This window comes from Python bivittatus, unplaced genomic scaffold (assembly GCF_059951505.1).
Source record: "Python bivittatus isolate LINGU-HERP-01145 unplaced genomic scaffold, Pbiv_v1 ctg000340_np1212, whole genome shotgun sequence".
NCBI classification, from domain to species: domain Eukaryota; kingdom Metazoa; phylum Chordata; class Lepidosauria; order Squamata; family Pythonidae; genus Python; species Python bivittatus.
This window is the reverse complement of record NW_028277056.1, coordinates 18,344,207-18,357,536: the sequence shown is the minus strand read 5'-3', so window position 1 is coordinate 18,357,536 and position 13,330 is coordinate 18,344,207. Positions and strand designations below refer to the sequence as shown.

The window sequence follows — 13,330 nt, the reverse complement described above, 5'->3', positions numbered from 1 at the left end:
TTTGATACTTCACAGAATACTGTCCTATATTCCTAATATATTTGATTCTAACATTTCTACAGGCTACTTTGATCATTTTAATTCTTTTTACATTCCTACCATAACACTGGATTGACCAGAAAGATTTCCAATGGAATGCTATTACTAATTTGTAAAAATGCAAAGAAAATAGAATAACTGAATGTTATTTGGAAAAGCAAAGTTGTATTTGAAGGGCGTATGCAGCACATTGTCCTTAGCCCTTCAAATTTACTTTTTCTTTCGGCATTTCTAAAAGGGAATATATATGCCGGAAATTTTAATCACAGCTAATTACCTCAGCAATTAATGAGGAATTGAAGCAGGATAAACCAAAGCTATCAATGAGGTAACACCACCAATGAATGCATATCAGGCTTTGGTGTACTAAACCACCCAACTCTGCTGCATTTGTTTAATACAGTATTTCTTAAATTATGTTCAAACAAGGCTTTTTGTGAGCTGGTTCCCAAGCGTCAGGAGATTTGTTTTTAATGGATTTTGGATAAATTCAATTTCCCTATCCAAACAAGTGTCCCATGAATAATAAGATATTGCCAGATTGAAACTTCAAAGAAAAAAATCATTAAAAGACTTCCAGATGAAAGTTTGAAGGTCGTATTCTCTTTCCCGTTCATCAAACCATTCCAACACTCAAGACAATTAAGTTCAAATATAAAAACATGCTGTTATGCCATCTCTAAAGAATGTAATTTCTCTATGAATTTGTCTAATCCCTTTTTAAAAGTGTCTCAGGTAACAAGCAAAAACAATTTGTGGTGATAACAAATTTTATTAATATAAATAATGTATTGTACTTTCTTTTGTTTGTCCTAAGTTTATTGTCCATTGATTTCACTTCACAGCCCAAAGTCCTAGATAAATGAGAGAAGGAGAAAATCTTTATGTCGGGTATCTCTACTTTTGCCTTTTTCCATAAGGAAGCTGCCTCAATGTCTTCCTAATTTTGTGGGCCATTTTTGCAACTTTCTGGCACTTATGGGTGATAACAAATCAAGCAAACTGTTTCAATCAGCAAGACAGACTAGGTGCTTTGCTTGAAGAATGCAAGCTTTTAAAAGGTATAAGCACAATAGAATTGGAAAGCTGTACATCCTATAGCAAAAGCATCACCCAGGCAGCCTACAGGATAAGTAGCTGAAAATAGAAAATGACTGCACAATACATGTTTTAAAGAATAACATTTTTTCAACTGCCACAGATGGGAATCAGTCATGAATTTATTTATTAATTTATTTACACATTCATTTGTATGCCACTTGCTTCACAGATTTGCCTTCCATATAACTGTTCCTTAGAATTGCAACCTTAATTAATTAATTAATTAAGAATCCTATCTCTTTCTGAATTTCCAGATGGTGTTTCTTTTTCATTTCTTTTTTGGGGGGAGGCAGGGACTCCTCTGGCAACAAGAACTTTGCTTCAACAAAGCACCAGCAGTAGTAATTTTATAAAACATAAATAAAAGTTTAGACATTGACAGCCACAATGCAGAAGTTGGTGGATCTAGAGATGAAAAATGTCCTGGATTTTTAAGCGTAGTTTTACAGAGAAAAGTACGGGCAGTAATAGATACATATATACATATTTTCCTTAATCATTTTATGTATAACTGAAAAAGAAAGTATTGGGAACTATTCACCATCCATTTCTTTTATTTTTCACTTTTTAAAACTCTGCCTGAAACAAATAAAAAAAGACCAGGGGGGGGGGGGAAAGTTTTTCCACAGGTTTTTTTCTAGCACTTTCAAATCTATACGAAAATCACATTTAGGCAGCCTCTATAAACTGATAATCCGCAGATAAAACAATCCACAGATTTAAAAAAATGATAGGGGCAAGGAGTGATACAATTTTTCCCTTAACCATCCTCTCTCCCATGCATTACTTGTCTCTCCCTGGATACTATTGCAAAATCAACGTGTGTGTATATGCGTGTGCACCTTGGAGTCAGTGTTGACTCCTGGCGACTACCTAGACAAATCCCTGAAGTTTTCTTGGCAAGTTTTCAGAAGTGGTTTGCCATTGCCTCCTTCCTAGGGCTGAAAGAGAGTGACTGGCCCAAGGTGGCTTTGTGCCTAAGGTGGGACTAGAACACAGTCTCCCGGTTTCTAGCCTGATGCCTTAACCACTACACCAAACAAGCTCTCAAAATCAACCTGGAGGAGCAGAAAACAAGAAAAGCCTCAACCTTTCCACACCTCCTTTTATCACTTTTCATCTCAGAGATGTTGCTTGGGTTGTTGATTGCCAGCTTGATAATTCTCTATTTTGAATACGCTAGTGTGCTATCCTATCTTCAGTCCCATCCGCTCCTATGACTTGGATTCTACAAAAACAGAAGTGTAAACTGTAGAATTTACACAGAAGTAAAACTGTGACATTCGTATCCTCAGACATTGTCTGAAATTTTAAAAATTAAAGGGGAAATGCAAATTATAAACCAAGAGAATGACCCGGATAATATATTCCGTTTGGATTTACAGAAACCTAGCGGTGGGATAAGAAGAATTGAGGAGAGATCAAATCCTACGACAATATTTGAATGAACTAAAAATTAAATTTTCAGAGGTAAAAGGAAGGAATATAAAGTTCATTTATTTGATCAAGGTCAAAATAAGACATGTTTTTATGAAATTCTGGCAACCTTTTACAGATTTTTTGCTGACACCAGAAATGTTGATGTCTTATGGATTTGCTTATAGATAAGGGATGAGTTATGGGAAGAAGAGATATCTGTTTGTAACCTTATACGGGGTGAAGAGCTACCAAACATGTTTATATTTGTGAGGAAGATTGGAAGTCACTTTTTAATATTTTTCTTTTTATTTCACTCTTCCTTTTTCTTCTTTTTTGTTTCTTTCTTTGCAATTTTTACTTTCTTTTTACTTTCCTTTCTCTTTCTGAATTTAGTTCGTATTAGTTATTATTGTAATTAAAATCTTCAATGAATATATATACATATATAAAAAAAGAAACTGATTTAAACTGATAGTTTAAAGAGTCCTGATTTAATTCTGTATGCTTTTTTATACATGCTGGCTGGGGAATTCTGGGAGTTGAATTACACACATCTTCAAATTGCCAAGGTTGAGAAACACTGCTTTACAGGAAGTTAAATACAGTTAAGACAAATTTGATTGATTTACATTTTGAGAGATCTTCCTATTTATTTCTTCCACATTATCTCAAGAAAATTTATATTCTATAAAATAATTTTGCCCAGCAGGAACATATTCAAGATTTTCTGTGCACGTTATAAATGCCAGCTGGGAAAGGTAGATTTAGTTTTCTATACTTTCAAGTTTATCAGTTAGCATCTATTTTACTTTAGATTATATCAAGGAATTTCAAAATTCAGCTGATTCCTGGAATTAACATGAAAGAATACTGAAACTCATTGAAATTCTAGCAAGTATTGGAATGTTTGATTGCTTAAGAGTCAGTTCCAATATTTACATATAATCTTGCAAGATTCATGGAAAATACCAGACCAGAAATATAGTTGTGAATTTTTTGCCTATGAAATGCTCACATTATGGAATAACCCATTTTAAAATAGCCTTCTTAAGGTAAATCAGGTTTTGGAGAGTTTTACAACTTTGGATCAACTTAGTTCTGAGGAAGCTATTTCTAAAATATTTGCAGAACTTAAAAATCAGTTTGATTTACCTTGGAGTGCTTCTCTGTAGTTTATTCATCTTAAACATTTATTATTTGAACTCTTTGGCCCTGATGGTATAGCTGCACATCTGCTTGTGCTTCAGAGAAATCAATCATAGCCAGTAATTAATTTTTTATAGGAAGCTGAAGGAATTTGATGAAATTGATATTACTTATTTACATGACCTTTCAAATGATGAAAGTTAATGTCCTGTTCTTTTAAATCAGTGGAAGATTACTGTAATTAATTTGAAATTAGTCTATTATCTTAAAATTAGATTTATACCAAGTAACATTGTGTTTTATATATACGGGTGTACTTTAAAGAACATTGTTCATTTAATCACTTTGGAGATGCAATCAGGTAACTGGAGCATTAATTCATACAATCCAGCTTTCCTTGTTCTTGCTAAAGTTTGGACTGAATGCAACAGACCGTTAATATGATTTCAGGCTTATCACTGTACATCAAGGATAAACATGTTTTTCTTAGCTATTACTCCAGTATTTCAGACTCATGTCTAAAAAATTATTATACAATTTTGGAAGGTTAAAGGTAGCAATGGTTATATTATTTTGTTCTTTGTCAACATTTGAATTAGTCTTTTTAAAGAAGTTGTCAGTGGTCAAGAAAAAGGACTTTTAAGCAACTGGGCCACACAGACTAGAGTTGTTTTGTTTGTGGTATAATTTGCCAAACTATTTTTTCCTTTGTCCCCCCCCTTTAAAAAAAAAAAAAAAGTATTTCTGTTACAGGGCAGTGGATTTTTTTTCTGTTGGTTTGTTGCAATAAAATAATTTAAAATGTTTTCATGTATTCCAGAGATAAGTGCAAATCTGCCAGCTGAACTATGAATTGGGCAAGAGGGACAGGTAATTATCTTTGAGGTGATCTATCTCAGAAAGAATTAACTCAAGAGCCATTTCTTCCCATCGTGAACTGCTGTTGGTTTCAGTTATGTTTCATAAGCCAGAAGGGGACCCAGCTGCATGAAGTGTGCAGCCGAAGGAAGAGAGCAATCAAAAGCATATCTTCAGCCAGGAGAAATACAAAATATGCGAGTGACACATTATCTTTACAAATTCTAATCATAAGTCAAGGAAACATGATGGCACAGCAGAAGTGTTCCATCTGTTCATTCTAAAAAGGCTGATGGGGGATATGAAATAATTGAGTTTTGTAAGGTAGCAAGTCATCTACAAATTTAATATAACAACTGAGACTGTTTAATTCTAAAGCATATGGCTGTTTAATCAAAAACAAAAGAAGTTGTGACTCAAAGCATTTTAGTTGTACAGAAATATATTTGAAGGAAACCAGACAACTAGGGGTGGTACATTTCCAAAGCAGCAGATGCTGTATTTCTGTCAAAAAACAAGAAATACAGCAATGAACTCTGCCCCATATTTGTACACTAAAATACAGGAAAGCGAAGCGTGTGATGCTGGAACCTTTTGCAAAAGTGAAAAATGTGCATACTAAATTACACATTTTAAATTAGAATTGTAGATCTTTCTACAAGCAATCAACATACATTATTGAGATAATTATATTATGCACTGGTTTTTAGAAAGAAATCTAATGCTTTTTCATGGATTTTCACCTCAAGGAGTAACTAAATGGTAAATCAGTGATATAACCACATTGATGCTGGCTCTCTATATGATTTATTTTGCTGACACAACTTCAAATAATCTCATACAAATAGCCATTTTTAAATCCTAGTTATATCAAGAAACTTTAAACTCCAAGCTTAAAGATAATGCAAAATGGTGAAAGTTATTTCAATGCAACACTGTGCTTAAACTCAAAAATATTCTTTGAATTTGGCATAACAGTGAAAAATAGACAAACACTACACATTTCCAGTATTTTTTAAAACAATCCAGATTTCAAAACGAGAAGTTTAACTTCAGCAAATATGCTCACAGGCTTCTTGGGCAGCTGGAATATGAACGATAGCATGCCAATTAATTTGAATAATCACTCCTAAAATAATTAGCCAGCACAGAGACAATATTTTTCTGATTGCTGATTATAACTGGGGGGGGGTGTAGTGCCACCAATTATGGTGTGAGGAGTGTGATGTAAATAGATCACATAGAAATGCAAGCCATAAACGAAAGTGGGAGAACAGCAGGTGGAAAACTCCAGTTTAAAATTTGGAGATTTGTTCTTTGATCTATAAAACTGCTGAAGTTGGCAGAGGAAAAAATAGCAAGAGAAATTGTATGTATATCATTCAATGCAAGTTACTAAGAAGCGGAGGCAGAAAACGGAGAAGATGATTATTTGGGGGGGGGAGATAATTGCACTAGGCCCCACACATAATCTACATACTGTAATGAACTGAATAAACAGATACTATGTGCAAACAGGCACACAAATCAATTCAGGCAGTTTACTAAATATATGCCATTGGGAACAACACCTACGTGTTGTGATGCTGCCATCTTCCTCCCGCGCATTAAGCCTAGACTCAGATTGCTTAACTCACTTAAGACTTGTTTCCAGCTGCTCCAAGAGAATTATGTGGATGGTTTACGGGAGGGCAGGGTCTATATGTTGTATGGATGTGCCTTCAAGTCAGTTTTTTTTTTTATCTTGGCAACTGTCTGGACAAGTCCCTACAGTTTCCTTGACAAGATTTCAGAAGTGGTTTGCTACTGCCTTCTTCCTAGGGCTGAGAGAGAATGACTGGCCCAAGGTCACCCATCTGGCTTTGTGCCTAAGGTAGGACTGGAACTCAAGGTCTCTCGGTTTCCAGCCTGGAGTCTTTATCACTCCAACAAACTGGCTCTCAACGTATGTTCGGTAAAGCCAAAATGCTGAATGGAAAAGGAGAGACCTATGGCAGTGAGTGAACTTCTTCACTTATGCCGTTCCTCTAATTTGACATCTTGATTGTAGAGCAGCTCCCTTTCTTCTTAATTCAGCCACCAGCATTATTCCTGCGCAGGCTGCTTGGAGGTCAGAAACTAGTAATGTAGGGGTGCTATCTCAAACAGGGACTGCAATTACTATTCCTGAAACAGTCATTCTGAATTATTTGGGCTTCCTGGATTTTTTTTTAATTCCAATTTGGATTAATTGCATGGATAATTTGTACATATAATATTCCATTTGCCTTGGGAAATTTTCATGAAAGATATATATTCCAAGTGGCCTTCATCCACTATGACTAATTGACTTATGGAGGGTTTTCTGAAGAAAAATTAAGATTCCAGTGACAAATTGGGGATAGGTATTTTGACCCATCCCCAATAGTTCATTAGTGCTTCCTTCCAATTGCTTTTTTTATGGTTTGAAGGGGGCACATTGATGAAGAGAAGTCAGCAAGCATACATTATTCTAAAAGAGAGCTGGGAATAAGGCTTTATTGCGCTCACACAGAAGATGAACTACAACAGAAGGCGCTCAGAAGAAAGCCAGCTAGCCCTGGGAACTCGTACGTGTAGGAGTAGGCTAAGAAACTGAGATATAAAAATCCAGGGTATGAAAAATTACATCTGTCAAAATGTCCTAAGCAGCCGTCAGCAAGTCACTCTTTCTCAACTTCAGTTCCCTACCCCCTCCCTCACCTTCACTTTGTAATCTAATATTATGGGATAGTAATACTTTACTAACTTACCTTACAGGGTGATTGCAAGAAACAACATGCGTACAAAGAGCTTTGAATTTTGGAAAGTGCTATACAAATCTTAAACATTTTGACATGTTTCAATTGCAATAAATGTTTGAGCAGTCTGGGAGTTACTGGCCCAAAGGCACCAAGTTTGGGAAGGCTGGTTTATGTGATCCACTGTTTATTATGCATTTTAAGATCACATATATTATTGATTTTTTAAAAAAAGAAAAACATTTGAATTATCATTTGTTTTTTCCCATAATCTGACCTTAAGGCAGGCTAAATTTAATAAGAAATCACTCCAATAAGTAAATAAAACACAACAATGGAACAGGGCAAAGATTGCAAACATCTTGTCACTGTTACAATCTTACATTTAGGAGGTTCATGCAATCCTCTCTGCATATTCAATAAACACACAGGAATTCTCAGAGTTGTATGGATAACTCCACTCTTTTCTGGGAGTGCATATCCCCACCCCCTTTTCTTAAGAATGACTCCTGGATGTTTGCTAGAAGGAGTTCTTAATGAATATAGTTGTACATGCAGAGATGTATACTTAAGGGACACTGTTCAGTCAGAGTTACAAGAAGTAATGTGTAGTTCCAATGGCCCTAAGAATGAAGCAGTTGAGTGAATCCCCCCCTTGACCGGTGCCTGCAGTGAAAAGAACACTGCATGATCTGCTTTAGAGGGTTTTTTTTTTAAAATACAACAAATAAATAAAATATATCAATCAGCCCTCCCCAAACTGGAGATTACCCACTCAAAATTGCTCGTATTTTAAAAGTGACGCGATAGTTTCCAAATTTAAAGGGGTCAACAGCAAAGTATCCTCTAATATGGGCCCTTGCGCTAGTGTCAGTGGTATCAGTGTTCCTCAACCTTGACAACTTGAAGATGTGTGGACTTCAAGCTGTCAAGGTTGAGGAACACTGAGTGGTATCAAAACAGCGACAGAATCATTTCTAAGATGCTGTTATTTAATTTCCATAGAAGTTCATAGGACCTTACATACGGAAGGACCTATATGGGTGTCAAGTCCACAATGTCCAAAACCCAATTCAGAAGCATTCTCACGCAACCAGGCTTGGTTCAGATAAATACTTCTTTATTATGTGGTACATGTAGCTTGCAAACAGAACATTGCTAAAACTAAAGCCTTGGGTAAACTTCCCTCTATTTATCCCTCCTCCCCTTATTGCCTGGCGTCTCGATTCCTCTTCACCTGGTGGTGACCTCTTTCCTTCCTCCCCCTCCTCCCCAAGCTCCTTCCTGGCTCTTTGGCCCCCAGCTGCCTTGCTTGCAAACAGGCCAGTCTAAATTGCCCATATAAGGTTAAGCTTCTTCCCACCTCCCGTTACTACTCCAATTACAACCTTTAACTGCAACCCCCCCCTCCCTAGTTACAATTGGCAGAAACAAATCAATCCAACTTCCATTGAATGCAATACAATGTAAAACAACAATAGTTGGGTGATGCAGGTTCTGACAATGGGCCATTGAGTCTTATTCCCTGTGCAGTCCTGGAATTCAAATTAAAGTATCCTCAGCAAATGACAGTCTAATCCCTTCTTGAACACATCGCAATGGGGATTCCTGGTAGGTAATTGGTTCCTCTGTCAAATATTTCCATTGCATTATGACTCAAGATTATCATGGAAAATATATGACTCTCAGTCAAAGGAAGGCACCAGTTTAATTTCTCAGAATGCCCCAAAGGGATGTGTTATGGAAATGTTACATTCCTGTATCATTTCTCTATTATTGTAATTTTATTACTTTTATGGTGCTGTAGCTTTAACAAGAAAACTTCTTCTCATTTCCCTTCTTTTACTCATGGCCATCTTGGATTTTAGAAAAGGACAACCCTAGTTCTATATCTGCTTCCTTTTTTTCCCCTTTCCTCTATGCTTGAATTTCCCTCCCTGTTTTTCTATTGTTATTCCATTATCAAATCACAAGACTACATTGTTTAAAATTCTTCCTGTTTATACTCCGCAAGACTTTTGTTAAATGCCTATGTCTCAATAATCATGTCTAGTACTTTTCTTAATCACTGTTAATAGCTCAGCTTCTTGACTATTAAGTCTCTTCAAGATGATCCCTCTGTCATTGTTTCTATGATTTCCTCTTCTTTATTTGTACGCAGGTAATCCTCGCCTACCAACCACTTTTCAGCACCCATTCAAAGTTACAACAGAGCTGAAAGACTTATGACCAGTCCTCAAAGTTGTGGCCATTGCAGCATCCCCACAGTCACATGATCACCATTTGCAACCTTCACAGCCGGCTTTCAACAAGCAAAATCAATGCAGAAACTGGCAGGAAGCTGCGAGTTCCGGCCATGTGACATTGTGCTTAACAACCTGCAATGATTGGCTTAACGACTGCAGCCAGAACTGACATTGTAAGTCAGTGCGGTCCCATGATGTTTCACTTAACAACTGTGCTGCTTAGTGACAGAGTTGCCAGTCCCAACTGAGGTCAGTAAATGAGGGCTACCTGTACTCCTATTAATTTAAAGCTTACCTATGTGCAAGAAATGTATAAAAACCAGTATCAGTATGCTTGGAGGGAAGGGCATAGCAAGGTAAAAAGACAGATGCCTATGTTGCACTTCTCCCAATTCTGGAATTTAAAATAAAATATCATTGCATTTTGCCCTGTCTGCAAATTTCCTAAACAGAATAACAGGTTATTTTCACAAATTATAAACATGCCCCTAAGATCTAGCCATACAACACTAACTGGATTAGAGTACTGGAAAAATCAAAACAGTATGCATCCACAAAACATTTCAGAATCACAGCAGTGCAAAGAAAATATAAAGGCCGCACTTAAAATATTTTGCTTTGGATACCACAATTAGAGAAGCTGTGATTGTTTATGAAGTCAATGCAGATTAAGCACCCATTTTAATACTCAATGCGATAAAAATAGACTCAGAGATCCCTATTATGTCTCTTTATTGAATTCTACATACTATAATCATTCATTTCACACTGAGATAGGATAATAAAAAAGAAAGAGATGATCCTATCAACACTAATAAAGATTGCTAAAATGTGTTCTTCTGTGGGCAAAGTTATCTTCTATGATATGCAAAGCTTCAGAAAGAAGTTTGCTATACAGGCATGGATTCTTGTAAAACTGTGGATGCTTTTCATAAATCACCAGGTGATAAAGTGTTGCCCTACAGTGTCAGCTATTTATTCAGAATTGTCATGTGAACCATCCTGTAATGACAGGGCGCGTTATGCATAAATATGCTTCCACCTAGAGAAGAATTCCTGGATGCAACGATGCCTATAGTCTACCAGAGGGACAAAGAAAAGGCATGGAATTGAACACACTTAAAACTGTGGAGATGATTGTGGACTTTAGGAAGAATCCTTCTAATACTCCTCCCCTTACCATACTCAACAGCCCAGCATCAGTGGTAGAGTCCTTCAAGTTCCTGGGTTCTATACTTTCCCAAGACCTGAAATGGACGTTTAACATCACAGCCATCATTAAAAAGGCACAGCAAAGGATGTTTTTTCTGTGGCAACTTAGGAAGTTTAAATTATCCCAGGAGCTCTTGGTACAGTTTTACAGGGGAATCATTGAGTCTGTTATCTGCTCCTCTATAACTGTCTGGTTTGATTCTGCAACCATACAGGACAGATTCAGACTCCAACGGATAGTTAAGTCTGCAGAAAGGATCACTGCAACCCGTCTGCCTTCTATAGAAGAACTGTATACTGTGAGGATCAAAAGGAGGGCAGAGAGGATATCTGCAGACTCTTCTCATCCTGGATATAATCTGTTCCAACTTCTTCCTTCGGGATGGCGCTATAGAGCTCCATATGTTAAAACATCTAGACATCGGAATAGTTTTTTCCCTTGTGCCATTGCTCTGTTAAACACTGTATGATTTGATATGTACTGGACAGTGGCTTCTTCTTTGGAAAAGTTATTTTATTGGGCAGTGTTATTGTTACTGTTTATTAATTTTTGTTGCTATCCAAATGCACTGTTGATCTTGCTGTTCGTCACCGAAGACAAATTCCTTGTGTATATTTTATACTTGGTCATTAAAGTATTTGTATTGTATTGTATTGTATTGTATTGTATTGTATTGGAAGGTGGTACCTATTTTAATAGACCCTCAATTGCTAGGAAATTAAAATTGCAAGAAAACTGATTAAATCGTGGAATTTATGAAAACATGCAAAGAAAAGTTATTACAAGAAATGGCAGTTCTCTGGTAATTTAATATTTCAGCAGTGCCAAAATAATTTGACCATATTTTTCAGGAGCAACCAGGCAGAAGGCTTTTTTGCCAGCTCCAATGAGCAAGGACATTTTTCGTGTTTCTTAAACCTCTGTTTAAATTTAAGCAAGGGTTTCTTAAATGTAAACAAAAACTTTACTTTTTATATCAGGGGTTGGCTATTTTGTTAAAGTGCCAGTTGCTAAAAAATATTTTAAATTCTTTTAGAAAGGGAAGTATTTCATAATGGGCATCTGTAGGGGCGTAGAGTCAAAAAAAGTCAAGATGGGGCTGCAATCACATAGTCAATGCCATGCCCCTTTTTAACTTGTGCTATGCATGTAAAAAGGAGGTGGGGCTTTGATTGCCCAGTTATCACCACCAGCTCGAACTGGACCACCCTTGTGGATGTCCTTGTTTCCCAAGCTCAGTAAAATCAGAACTAAAAATCCAGGTATTTGGAAGCACCTTTTTCTGATTAACCCATTTTATTAAAAAGTATAAGCTTTCATGAGTTGAAGCTCACTTCATCAGATGAACAGAGTAGCTAGACAGATGTAGGATTTAAACTGGGATGAGACGGGGGGAAGAAAAGACAGGGTGGTTACACAGATGCAGGTTACACATGAGACAGATTGCCAGTACCTTATCAATTAACGATTGTAACATATTAAATATTGTGTTTGTTGAGATAGTTTGAAATCTTTTGATGTATGTGAGTTCAGCAATGTCTTGCTCAGTGATGCTGTTGAAGTCTTGTTTTCCAAGATGTTCACTTTGAGGTCTGCAGAGATTGAAATGCTCTGATATTACTCTGTCCTTGTTGGAGTCCTGATGTTAAACCTGTGCCCATTCATTCTTTTGCACCATTTTTTTTAGCAGAAAGTCACATATATCAAAAGGTTTCAGCCTATCTCAAAAGGTCTCAACACACTCAGTGAGTGCCTATCATATTTCAGGTTTTACTTCCTGATTCAAACCCTAGGTTGAGTAACGTACAATTTTAAGACTGGTTATTACCACTACTGTCCACTGTTTCAGCCTTACCAACCACTATTTGAATGTTATTCTGTAACATGCTTTTTTCTGAAGTTCATCTTTTAATATCTTACTGCTGAGTACAATCAGTCTTTTCTTTGATAGTTTAGAATAATTACTTCCCTCCTTTTGGCCTACAATGAATGTCATTTTCCAAGATCAGCTCTCTGAGTTCCACTGAAGGCACAGAGAACACAGAGAAAGAATGAGTACAATGGCATCAAAGGAGACCAATCTTTGCTAAGTACCAAGTACAAATCATGGTTATTTCGATGCAACATAATAAGATAGGTAATGCACACAATCAGAACTCCATCCTGGAAATTCACTTCCAGTCAGTATCTCTTCAATAAGCTGAACTTTTTTGATGCAATACATATACCAGATAAAAATGATAGCTTAACATGCGATTTGCATTCATATCGGAATCCTTGTTTCTGGAATGATCCTTGGCATATAAGCATTTCATTTAAAAGAAAGTTCATCCACAATTCTGCATCTGTACAATTTTACTGCATACTGCATGAAAAGTCATTGTAATATTCAAATTATACATGCAAATGATGAAACCAGGAGACATGGAAAAAAATTTGGAGGAAGACAGGACAATTAATATGCAAGGATGAAAACTGTAAAGAAAATATAAGAGAGTAGTAAAGAACAATACTAACAGGCAAAAGATGATTAAAAATTGCACACACAC

The 13,330-nt window shown here is 36.4% G+C and overlaps 1 protein-coding gene across 1 annotated transcript in view; it reads right to left on the bottom strand.

Moving 5' to 3' along the window:
• The window catches only part of DDX10 (DEAD-box helicase 10), a 163,829-nt gene that overhangs the window by 29,990 nt on the left and 120,509 nt on the right, over window positions 1-13,330 (bottom strand). The gene's annotated exons all lie outside the window — the stretch shown is intronic.